Source organism: Manis javanica, chromosome 3 (assembly GCF_040802235.1).
Source record: "Manis javanica isolate MJ-LG chromosome 3, MJ_LKY, whole genome shotgun sequence".
Classification (NCBI taxonomy): Eukaryota; Metazoa; Chordata; class Mammalia; order Pholidota; family Manidae; genus Manis; species Manis javanica.
This window is the reverse complement of record NC_133158.1, coordinates 41,430,841-41,443,059: the sequence shown is the minus strand read 5'-3', so window position 1 is coordinate 41,443,059 and position 12,219 is coordinate 41,430,841. Positions and strand designations below refer to the sequence as shown.

Below are 12,219 nucleotides of genomic sequence, written 5' to 3'. Positions count from 1 at the left end.
AGAGGCTTGGCCCCTGAGAGAAGTATACAATATAATAAGGTTATGCAGCTCAATTTATTTTGATGCAAGGAAAGAATATAGTCAAAAATCCTGTGGACTACTACAATATGGAACTAGTTTTCTAAATTCTTTTGGGTGAAAATCTATTCTACTTATCAAGTTCACCATTATCCTCAAAAATTAAGAAGTTTTTAAACTAGACACCCTGAGACAGAAGAAATTAATCTTCTGCAATACAGCCTGGCTTTAAACAATTGGTGATAGAATTATACGTGCATTTCATTTCTAGCCACCTGGACACACACACAGTCCCTATCAGTCTGGAGCCTTCATTGGCCCTGTTCATCTGGGGCCGTCTAGACCTTAACTTAAAAACTGACCTTAACTTAAAAACTGAAATACTTATAATCAGATAAGCTAAAAAGAAGCTGATTTCCTTCTGTAATGCTGCTTGGTCTCAATACAAACTGCCAAGAAGAAAAAAATGGCCCCAAAATAACACCCTTAATTTCAACAATATTTTGAAATTGAATATCAGTAACTAGAAAATATTTGTATCAGTTTCTGTCTGCGTATGTATTCTTTTATGCTAACTGTAGTCATTACGTCTCAATCTATATGTTTGTATATCTAAATGTGTAAATGGAAGATATTTTTCTACCTACAGATGGTATTAATAAATATTGATTTAAAGACAAGCACTTGTAAAAATTGGGCATTCCAAAAACTTCCAAAATTCTGATAGAAGATACTAAGCATTAATGCTAATTAAAATTGAACTGAAATGGACATGTCCTTATGGTTATCAGCTGCCTAAGTTTACCTAAAGCCATTTAAGTTGATGTTATCTGTTAAATCTTTCAAGAAAAAAATGCTTAAAGAGAGGCTTGACTTTGTCTAATGTTTGTTAAAAGTTTTTTGAGTAATTTAGCATGGTTGTTAGGAATAAGTAAACAAGTGTAGCAAGTGAACATCTTAACAATAACAGTATGTTACAGTGTATTACAGTGTGTATACCTACAAACAGCCTGAGAATCTTTGTGATAACCTAAAACCTTAAAGTTTTGCTAGGTTAAGTAGACATATTTTGTACTTAGTGAGAGATGGTGCTGTAAAGCACGTTTCCAGAAATTATAAAATGTAGTCAGAAATTTATCAATCTAAAGAATGCTAGTGTAACAGTTTATTATATCCTACTTCTCAGTGTTCACTGAAAATTAAGGTTCCTAATGGTTTTAAGTTCTAATTAAAACTACTTAAAATAATAAGAAAAACATCTCTTCATCCTAAAGAATGTGTGTTTTGATAAGAGAAGGTATGAGAAATGGAAATGCATTTTACAGAGAGTAAAAGAGTAACTTTGTTCTAAAGTACAGCTGTTTATTTAAAGAGGGGGAACTGAATGTAAAAATAAAGATGTAGGAAGTTTGTGGAAGAATTTAATATGGTCATGCTATGTGAAATTAAAGCAAATGAGACTTGATATCCAATATACAGCAAAACTAAAATTTTTTTCTGCTTGTTAAAAGGACAAAGTTTCCTTAAACTATTAGTCTGCTGTTAATGTTAAAAGATTGCAAAGGTCTTCAATGAACTGGAACAAATACATCTAAAATTCATATGGAACCACCAAAGACCCCGAATAGCCAAAGCAATTCTGAGAAGGAAAAATAAAGTGGGGGGTATCTCACTTCCCAACTTCGAGCTCTACTACAAAGCCACAGTAATCAAGACAAGACAATTTGGTACTGTCACAAGAACAGACCCATAGACCAGTGGGACAGAATAGAGACTCCAGATGTTAACCCAAACATACATGGTCAATTAATATATGATAAAGGAGCCATGGACATACAATGGGGAAATGACAGCTTCTTCAACAGCTGGTGTAGGCAAAATTGGACAGCTACATGTAAGAGAATGAAACTGGATTATTGTCTAACCCCATACACAAAAGTAAACTCAAAATGGATCAAAGACCTGAATGAAGTCATGAAACCATAAAACTCTTAGGAAAAAAATAGGCAAAAATCTCTTTGACATAAACATGAGTGACTTCTTCATGAACATATCTCCCGGGCAAGGGAAACAAAAGCAAAAATGAACAAGTGGGACTATATCAAGCTGAAAAGCTTCTGTACAGCAAAGGACTCCACCAATAGAACAAAAAGGCATCTTACAGTATGGGAGAATATGTTCATAAATGACATATCCGATAAAGGGTTGACATCCAAAATATATAAAGAGCTCACACACCTCAACAAACAAAAAGCAAATAGGCCAATTAAAAAAGAGCAGAGGAGCTGAACAGACAGATCTCCAAAGAAGAAATTCAGATGGTCAACAGGCACATGAAAAGATGCTCCACATTGCTTGTCATCAGAGAAATACATATTAAAACCACAATGAGATATCACCTCACACCAGTAAGGATTGTCACCATCCAAAAGACAAACAACAAATGTTGGTGAGGTTGTGGAGAAAGGGGAACCCTCCTACACTGCTAATAGGAATGTCAAATAGTTAAACCATTGTGGAAAGCAGTATGGAGGTTCCTCAAAATGCTTAAAATAGAAATATCATTTGACCCAGGAATTCCACTTCTAGGAATTTACCCTAAGAAAGCAGCAGCCCAGTATGAAAAAGACATATGCACCCCTATGTTTATTGCAGCACTATTTACAATGGTCAAGAAATGGAAGCAACCTAAGTGTCCATCAGCAGATGAATGCATAAAGAAGAGGTGGTACATATACACAATGGAATATTATTCAGCCATAAGAAGAAAACAACTCCTACCATTTGCAACAACATGGCTGGAGCTAGAGGGTATTATGCTCAGTGAAATAAACCAGGCAGAGAAAGACAAGTACCAAATGATTTCCCTCATTTGTGGAGTACAACAATGAAGCAAAACTGAAGGAACAAAACAGCAGCAGACTCACAGACTCCAAGAAGGGACTAACGGGTTACCAAAGGGGAGGGGATGGGGAGGGTGGCTGGGGAGGGAGGGAGGAAGAGACATTACGATTAGCACACATAATGTAGGGGGGTCACGGGGAAGGCAGTATAGCACAGAGAAGACAAGTAGTGACTCTATACCATCTTACTACGCTGATGGACAGTGACTGCAATGGGTTGTGGGATGGGATTTGATAATATGGGTGAATGTTTTTAACCACAATATTGCTCATGTGAAACCTTCACAACATTGTATATCAATGACCTTAATAAAAAAAAAAAGTAACAACAAATATCTGATTTATATCATTTCTTCTTTTACTCATGGGTTACTTAATTTCTGCAGGTGGGATTTCACTGTCTTTTTATTACTAATTTCCAGCCTCACATTATTGTGGTCAAGGAAGATGTTCCACATGATTTTAATCTGAAATTTGTTGAGACTTGCTTTATAACACAGAAAATGAGCACTTCTCTAAATGTTCCAGGTGTACTTGAATATAGTTAGAGTTCTATGTACCCAGCAGGGCAAATTGATTGTGCTTTTCAAATCATTCATATCCTTGCTGAGACTTGGGTCTTTTTCACCTATCACGCATTGAATGAAGTGTGAGGGGGATTTTTGAATTTTTTCTTATACTCTTTCCAGGGTTTGTTTTCTTTTGAGATTATATTAGGAAGTGAATATACAAGTTCAGAATTGTTATATCCTTCTAAGGAATTGAAGAGAATCTGCCTGGTATGCTTTCCTTCTAATCTCAACTTTTTTATGTATTCTTAAATTTTAGATGGATGGTTTACAAGCAACACAAAATCAGATGATTGTTTTAAATCCAGTATGACATTACTATCTTTTCACTGTACCATTTGGTCCATTTACAGATACTATAACTGTGTATATATTTAGATTTATTGCTCCTATCTTCTCATTTTTTTGGTTTCCTTTTTCCCTTTCTTGCCATCTTAGGGTTATTTTCCAAATTCCACTTTATCCTGTATTCATGTTACAGGTGTATGTTCTCCTATTATCTCCATGTTACCCTAGAAATTTTAACCTGCATACAAACTATCAAAGTTGGACGTTAACCATTATTTTAGCCACCCTGGCTGGGCCTGGGCCTCCTTATGCTCTAAGTCTAACTTCCCTCCTCCCAGTGCATGTGCTTATTCTGCTCTTGGTCCAGTTCCATCACTTTAGTTCTGTTTGTGTGTTTTACACAGTCAGGATTTATCTAGATTTGTCCACACACTGACCATCTCTCTGACCATTATTCTCACTTGCAACCCTACTTCCTGTCTGAGATCACACTCCTCCTGAAGTGCATCCTGAATCTCCCGCTAGGAGGGTCTATTAGTGATGGACTGTCTCAGCTCTGGCCTGTCTGACACATGTCACTGCGCCCTTGCCCTGAAAGACATTTGTTGTGGGGGAAGGAGGCAGACAGATTCAGGTCGGCAGCTATTTTCTCTCAGCATTAAGACACAGCATTGTTGCTATTAAGGGGTCTACTGTCAGTCTAAGTGTCATTCCCTTGAAGATATGTATCTCTTCTGTCTGCCTGCTCAATAAGATCTTCTCTACCTTTAATATTCTACAGTTTTCATTACAATGTGTCTAAGTGTAGAAGCCTTTTCCATTTACCCTGCTTATAATTAAGTGGACTTCTCAAATTAAGTACATTTGGGAAACATTACCCAATTTTGTCTCAGCCATTACCTCTTCAAATGTTGTTCTATCCCTCTCACTCTCTCTTCTTTCCAGAGCTCTGATTAATCTTTTTTTTTTTATTAATCTTAAGTTAAATTCTTAGTCTCTCCTCTGTCTCTTACCTATTCTCATTTTCCATTTCTGCTTTCTGTGCTTCATTCTGGGAAATTTCTTCACATACGTCTATATCAATTTAGTTATCCCTTCAACTATATATAATCTAATAAATTTATAATTATAATCATTATATTGCTCATTTTCAGACATATTACTTGATCCTTTTTTAGATATGCTTGGTCATTTTTATAAACTCCTACTCTTCACTAATATTAATCCCTTGCCTTTTATTTCTTCAAACATTAATTAAACACACTTATTTTATATTGACACAATAATTTGTGTATCTGAAATCTTCCACAGGTTTAGGTTATTTGTTATTTCACTGATGATGCTTCCCATTCATTTTCTGATTTTTAATAATGTGAGTTTGGCTTCTTGGAACCTTATTTGTAAGGATTTTTTTAAGGGCAAGACCATGGAAGCTGAAGGTCATCTTGACAAACGCCTTCAAAGCAGGGTCAGCTCACGTCTGTCAGCCTTTCTGGCATCTCACTTCCCCTGGGCTTTTGTGCTCTGGTCAAAGTACTTTTTTTCTTGCTCAAAGAAGCACTTCTTAAGATATGTTTTACATGCCACCCAGCATCTTGAGTGTGTTCGCTAAGGAGAGGGGCCAGGATCCCTTCCATCGTACCCCTGGCTCCCAGTTCACGGCCTGCGAAGACGGACTGTAGGGAGGCATGCCAGCTACTCAAGTTCCTTAAAGGACAAATGATAGAAGCTCAAAGCCAGATGATAACGGTGAATAGGGTCAGACTCTGAGTGTGTTTTGTAAGTAGAACCAACAAGATTTCCTAAGACACTGGGTGTGGGTGTGAGAGAAAAAGGAGACAAGAATTAATCCAAGGTTTTTAAAGGCCTGAGAAGCTGACAGAATTGTGAGCGCCTGAGACAGGGCGGCCGGTAGGGTGTAGTGTGGGCGCTTAGGGATCCAGTCTTGACGAACTGAGCTTGAATGTTTATCGGGTATTCACATGGAGACGTCTGAATGTCTACTAAACATTCATGTGCAGATGTCAATAGCTGGATATATGAGTCTGCAGTTCAAGGGAGACGTCTAGGCTGAAGACACAAATTTGGTAGAACAATCAATGTTTCATCATTACTGTGACAAACCAGATCAACATAAGATGGGAGGTAAATGCCTACATGCCTATTCAACATTGTATATGCAGGCAGGAAATACAGCACTAAAAAGTTACAAGTATGATCATAATGCTAACATATAACAAGTGGCCTTCATCCCGACGTGCTCTGTCTTCAGCTGCTATGTGCTGGAGTTCTATGCCAGTTCTATGGCTCACTAGGAATGTGAAGAATTTAGAGAAAGCCTGGGAAAAAGCCAGCCACATAGCTGAATAAAGGAAAGGAAAATGAAATCCAGCAAAGGTTGAAGGAAATGAGATTATTTACTCAGGGATGATTAATACCAACTGGTCCTGTGTCCTGGATCAGAAAAGTCCAGATACTTGAAAGTGACTTGCCACCTTTAGGTCAAACAAAATAAAAGGAAATGAGCATTCATTGCCACATGAAAGGTTTAAATAATAAATAAAAAGGGGAACTAACACCTATTTAACACCTACTATATTAGAGGTTGGCCCAGGCACTACTGCATCTTAATATACATAAGACCCTTGAGATACAAACCCCCATTATGCACATCAGAAAAGTGGAGTACTAAAAGGTTAGTAGAAAATGTGCAATTTCAATCTGGGTATAGTGAGTCCAAAGTCCATGTTCATTAAAATTTATCAAATTTCCTCAGGGCAAAACTGTTAAAAGTAGGAACTGGATATTAAGAGAAGTAATGGAATCTTTATTCCTAGAGCTTTTAAAATGTAGAAGAGATGAGTACTCCTCAAGTGTACTTGCATGAAGCAAACCTACCTAAAGGCTAAGGGGGGAACAAGTGGTTTTCAAATTCTGAGCCATTCTGAGGGCCTAGTATTCTGGAAACAATCACACCACCATCACCCAGAACCAAGAAGCACATATTGTTTCTCAAGGAACTATTTTTTTTCCTCTTTTCCTATTCTATAATAAAATATATATCCATTTTCCTAACAATTCATACCAAATTCTATAACAAATTTCAATTTTTAAGTTAAAGTAATTCCACACATAATCCAGTGGTCAAACATCCTGGGCTTGATAGAAGTTGTTTTTGTTTGACTATGGTAACAAGTAACTCTATAAAGAAATTAAAAGATATGGAAAAGATCTGTTAGGGTTTGGGCTGTGCTATGCCAAAAGAACCAGTAAATATCCTTACAGACAAGAAAACATGATGCCCCACTGAAGAAAGGAGCACCGAGGCAGCTGCACCACCACCTGCTGTTGTACAAGACCCACAGTTCAGGCAGGAGCAGTCCACCCTGGTCAGGGAGCACCATCTCCAGTGACACTTTTGGCTTGCTTGCTACCTAGAGAGCTGCACAAATTAAAATGCAACTCACAACGATTTTCATTCAGCCCTGGAAAATCTCTGGAGTACGAGAGCTGCAAAGAGCCCTAGGGAACCTTAGCCTAAGACCCTTCTCATGAGGAAGGAAACAGCTGGAAGGTGCTGAACGATCAAGTGGCTGCGTGCCAGCTTGGACAGGGGCAGGTGGTTGTAACACACCTATCTCAGGCCAAGCCAGGCCAAACTAGCAACGAGTGAAGGCGAGCTGTCCTCAGAACTAAGGCTTCTATCTTGGAGGCACCTCTGGGGAGAAGCAATAAGCAGAGTGGCTAGGATGCAGGACCAGGAGCCTGAGTGTTATGTTCCCACGGAGCAGCTATGGAACCCTGACTAAGCCACCTCACCTTTATGTGCTCAGTTTCCCCATTTATAAAAAAAAAATTATAATGGTTGTCTTAGAAGGGTATTTAAGAAATAATCTGTGAGTCTATGTAAATAGCACTAAAAGACTGGCATTCAAAAACATTAAGTAAGGAAATTGAATTGGTACTCAAAAAACTACCAAAGAACAAAATCTCTGGACCAGATAGTATCACTGCTGAATTTTATCAAACATTTAGTGAAGACCTAATACCCATCTTCCTTAAAGTTTTCCAAAAAGTAGAAGAGGAGCAAATACTCCCAAACTCATTCTACAAGACCAACATCACTCTAATACCAAAACCAGGAAAAGACACCACAAAAAAACAAAATTACAAACCAATATCCCTGATGAACATAGATGCAAAAATACTCAACAAAATATTAGCAAACCAAATTCAAATTTACATCAAAAAGATCACCCATCATGATCAAGTGGGATTCATCCCAGGGATGCAAGGATGGTACAACATTTCAAAATCCATCAACATCATCCACCACATCAGCGAAAAGAAGGACAAAAACCACATGATCATCTCCATAGATGCTGAAAAAGCATCTGACAAAATTCAACATCTATTCATGATAAAAACTCTCAACAAAATGGGTACAGAGGGCAAGTACCTCAACAAAATAAAGGCCATATATGGCAAACCCACAGCCAACATTATACATAACAGTGAGAAGCTGAAAGCTTTTCCTTTAAGATTGGGAACAAGACAAGGATGCCCACTCTCCCCACTTTTATTCAACATAGTACTGGAGGTCCTAGCCATGGCAATCAGATAACACAAAGAAATAAAAGGCATCCAGATTGGTAAGGAAAAAGTCAAACTCTCCTTGTTTGCAGATGACATGATATTGTACATAAAAAACCCTAAAGAATCCACTCCAAAACTACCAGATCTAATATCTGAATTCAACAAAGTTGCAGGATACAAAATTAATACACAGAAATCTGTTGCATTCCTATACACCAATGATGAACTAGCAGAAAGAGAAATCAGGAAAACAATTCCATTCACAATTGCATCAAAAAGAATAAAATACCTAGGAATAAACCTAACCAAGGAAGTGAAAGACGTATACTCTGAAAACTACAAGACACTCATGAGAGAAATTAAAGAAGATATCAATAAATGGAAACACATCCCGTGCTCAAGGATAGGAAGAATTAATATTGTCAAAATGGACATCCTGCCTAAAGCAATCTACAGATTCAATGCAATCCCTATCTAAATACCAACAGCATTCTTCAATAAACTAGAGCAAATAGTTCTAAAATTCATATGGAACCACAAAAGACCCCAAATAGCCAAAGCAATCCTGAGAAGGAAGAACAAACTGGGGGAAATTATGCTCCCTGACTTAAAGCTCTACTACAAAGCCACAGTAATCCAGACAATTTGGTACTGGCATAAGAACAGACCCATAGACCAATGGAACAGGCTAGAGAGCCCTGATATAAACCCAACCATATATGGTCAATTAATATACAATCAAGGAGCCCTGGATATATAATGGGGAAATGACAGCCTCTTCAACAACTGGTGTTGGCAAAACTGGACAGCTACATGCAAGAGAATGAAACCGGATTATTGTCTAACCCCATATACAAAAGTAAACTTGAAATGGATCAAAGACCTGAATGTAAGTCATGAAACCATAAAACTCTTAGAAAAAAACATAGGCAAAAATCTCTTGGACATACACATGAGCAACTTCTTTATGAACATATCTCCCTGGGCAAGGGAAACAAAACCACAAATCACAGAAATCTGTTGCATTCCTATACATCAACAATGAACAAGTGGGACTATATCAAGCTGAAAGGCTTCTGTACAGCAAAGAACACCACCAATAGAACAAAAAGGCACCCTACAGTATGGGAGAATGTATTCATAAATGACAGATATGATAAAGGGTTGACATCCAAATTATATAAAGAGCTCACACACCTCACCAAACAAAAAGCAAATAATCCAATTAAAAAATGGGCAGAGGAGCTGAACAGAGAGTTCTCCAAAGAAGAAATTCAGATGGCCAACAGGCACATGAAAAGATGTTCCACATCCCTAGTCATCAAAGAAATGCAAATTAAAACCACAATGAGATATCACCTTACACCAGTTAGGATGGCCAACATCTGAAAGACAAACAACAAGTGCTGGCAAGGATGTGGAGAAAGGGGAACTCCCCTACACTGCTGGTGGGAATGTAAAATAGTTCAACCATTGTGGAAAGCAGTATGGAGGTTCCTCAAAAAGCTCAAAATAGAAATACCACTTGACCCAGGAATTCCACTTCTAGGAAGTTACCCTAAGAATGCAGCAGCCAGTTTGAAAAAGACATATGGCCCCCTGTGTTTACCACAGCACTATTTACAATAGCCAAGAAATGGAAGCAACCTAAGTGTCCATCAGCAGATGAATGCATAAAGAAGATGTGGTACATATACACTATGGAATACTATTTAGCCATAAGAAGAAAATAAATCCTACCATTTGCAACAACATGGATGGAACTAGAGGGTATTTTGCTCAGTGAAATAAGCCAGGCAGAGAAAGACAAGTATCAAATGATTTCACTCATCTGTGGAGTATAAGAACAAAGCAAAAACTGAAGGAACAAAACAGCAGCAGACTCACAGAACCCAAGAATGGACTAACAGTTACCAAAGAGAAAGGGACTGAGGAGGATGGGTGGGAAAGGAGGGAAAAGGCATCACAATTAGCACATACAATGTAGCGGGGGACACAGGGAAGGCAGTATAACAGAGAGAAGACAAGTAGTGACTCTATAGCATCTTACGACACTGATGGACAGTGACTGTAATGGGGTATGTGGTAGGGACTTGATAATAGGGGGAGTCTAGTAAACATAATGTTGTTCATGTAACTGTACATTAATGATAACAAAATAAAAAAATAAAAAGGAAAAAAGAACATTAAGTATTCTTCATTTTCTCTCCGTTTTACCATCCCTGTTCCCCTCCAACTGACATCACCTGCTTGCACATGACCCATGACAACCTTCTGGACAGTCACCTCATAGCTTAAGTCCTAACTCCCTTGGATTCTATGGGTCTCTTGGTTCACATTCTTCAAAAAGAAAAGCTGTTTGTTCAAGTATCCCAACCTGGGTAGGCGATATTGTGCAATACAAACATAGCCCCCTCAAGCGGATTTCTACACCAAAGCATTATTCATAGAAGACAAAATGATAAACTTTGTCAAAATTAAGAACTTCTGTTCGTTGAAGATGCTCTTAAGAGAATGAATACCAAGCAAAGCTGGGAGAAAATATTTTCAAATTACATATCTGACAAAGGATTTATATGCAAAGTATACAAAGAACTCTCAATACTCAAATGAAAAAACACAATTTGTTAAAAATGGGCAAGATACATGAACAGGAACTTAATCAGAAAAGATATATGGATAGGAAATAAGCAAATGAAAAGATCTACACATCATTAGTCACAACAAAAATGCAAATTAAGACCACAGTGAGGCCACTGCACTCCAGCTGGAGTATCTAAAATCAAGCGGACTGGCCACAGCGAGTCCACAGCAGCCAGGGGAGCACAGACACGCTGCTGGGGGGGTAGAGGGGAGGGAGAGGGCAGGCATGCAGCCAGGGGAGCACAGACACTCTGCTCAGGGGGGAGGGGAGGACGCGCACCCAGGAGAGCACAGATACAGTGCTGGAGGGCAGTGGGGGGACCAAAATGCTGCTGCCACTTTGTAAAATGGTTTGGAAGGTTCACAAAAACTAACATACACGAACCAGATGACCCTGACATCCCATGCCTAGATATTTACCTGGGAGAAGTGAAAGCCTGTGTCCATGTAAAGACATAATAGAATGTTCATAACAACTTTATTTATAACAGTCAAAACCAGAAGACAACCCAAATGTCCATCATCATATGAAAATTAAAGCAATTGTAGCTTATCCACATTAAAAAGGAATCAAATACTAAAACACACAACAGCTTAGATCTCAAAGTAATGATATCAAATGAGAAAAGCTGGGCAGAAAGAATACAAAATGTATGATTCTGTTCATATAAACTTGTAGAAAATGACAACTAATCTATCACGTAGAAGGGAAGGACATGGTTGTTCTGGGAAGCAGGAAGTAGAGGGATGGAGGGGGGATCAGCAAGGAGCACAGGGCACCTTTGAGGGTGACGGACCCATTCACTATCTTGGTTGTGGTGATGATTTTAAAGGTGTGTATTTACGTCAAAACTTATCAAATGTTTGCCTTCAATGTGTGCAGTGTATTGCATGTCAGTTATATCTCAAAAAAGCTACTATAAAAAAAATAAGTATTTACCACCAAGTGGAACATTAAGGAAAGTCAACTTTTTTTCACACTTGCGTGAAATACATACCTACAAAATACATAGTGTTAAAAATTATGATGAAGAGATTGGAACAAAATTTTAGGTTAACTGGTGGTAAGGGAGAAGAGAAAGAGAAACAGCAAAAAGAGCTTTTTGTTTCAAAGAAAACAAAAAAACACACATCATTATACAGGTATTAACTTCAGAGCTGCCACACCAATTCCCCACATTCCTTAACAACGGGACTTCTCC

General features: G+C 38.1%; 1 protein-coding gene across 2 annotated transcripts in view; it reads right to left on the bottom strand.

Annotated features, from left to right (window-relative positions):
• The window catches only part of HSF2BP (heat shock transcription factor 2 binding protein), a 114,941-nt gene that overhangs the window by 40,748 nt on the left and 61,974 nt on the right, over positions 1 to 12,219 (bottom strand). The gene's annotated exons all lie outside the window — the stretch shown is intronic.